Consider the following 1,161-nt stretch of genomic DNA (forward strand, 5'->3'; position numbering starts at 1 on the left):
GTGTTCCTTTACATGTAAGTGTCTGTTAATATATGTGTGTGTGTAGTTAATTTGTCCTTTCATAAAATTATAATCTGAATTTGCATCTATTAGTATGTTAACAAACAAAATAGTATATATTTGCTTGCTTGTCTCCATGTATCTGTATCTGTATATGAAAATTCACCAAAATATATACTCTCACATCAACTCATTCAATGCAAATCAATATAGAAACATACATTTCCTTACATTTACTTCAACAGTTCTGTTAATGACTACTTTACAAACCACACATAATTAACAACTATAATTGTCTCTGATGTTCCTACAGAAATTTTTTCAAAGCGTCACAGCTATAGCAATAGAGTGGCTATGTGGACTCTCACTATACCTATCATTTACTCCTTACAGTAAACCTCTGCCTACAAATCTTATTTTCATATTTAATGCCTCCACTCATTGCTATCCATAAATTGAAAATCTTCAACTTCTTATAAATCCACAGATAAAGAAAAAAAATGATATAATTATATGTACCCTTCCACAAAGGGAAGACCTTAACTTCTTCACGTTATATGTTTCCAATATCTATCGCAAATAATACTGAAATCCCTAATCATGATGTATCAATGCATTTTTTTTTCATACCAAAGATAAAGTATTTTCTTTTACTTATTAATCTACTTTATGGAAAAGGAGATCAACTCAGAATCAACTAATAATGAATCCTTACTACACAAATGATCATGATCAAAATTACATCTTTTAGTAACCCAACAGAAACTGACTTAAGTATAAAACTCTGGAATATACTTCCTCATAATTGAAAAGTACACAGCTAACATCTAAGACTTTTGTCTCAGGCATCCAACTCAATAAGCTGCCAGTTCAGAGCCTCATTCCATGCTTAAATCAAATGTGTCATTTTTCGATATGTACCTGACACCCTAAAGACATGACTTGCCTAAGGGTGTGACACCATGACTTGCTCCCTCTGATCTAGGATACCTAGAAATCAAATATGGTCCATGCCAGACTCAGGAAATGGAAGCTTCTTTCTTTGAAACTACTTCACCTTAACAGGACACACATACAATGCATTTTGCCAGAGACAGTATCTGACCAGGAGAACACAACAAGTGGTAACTTTATGAAACTGAACCAATGGGTAATTTGTAT

This window comes from Penaeus monodon, chromosome 31, assembly GCF_015228065.2.
Source record: "Penaeus monodon isolate SGIC_2016 chromosome 31, NSTDA_Pmon_1, whole genome shotgun sequence".
Lineage (NCBI taxonomy): Eukaryota > Metazoa > Arthropoda > Malacostraca > Decapoda > Penaeidae > Penaeus > Penaeus monodon.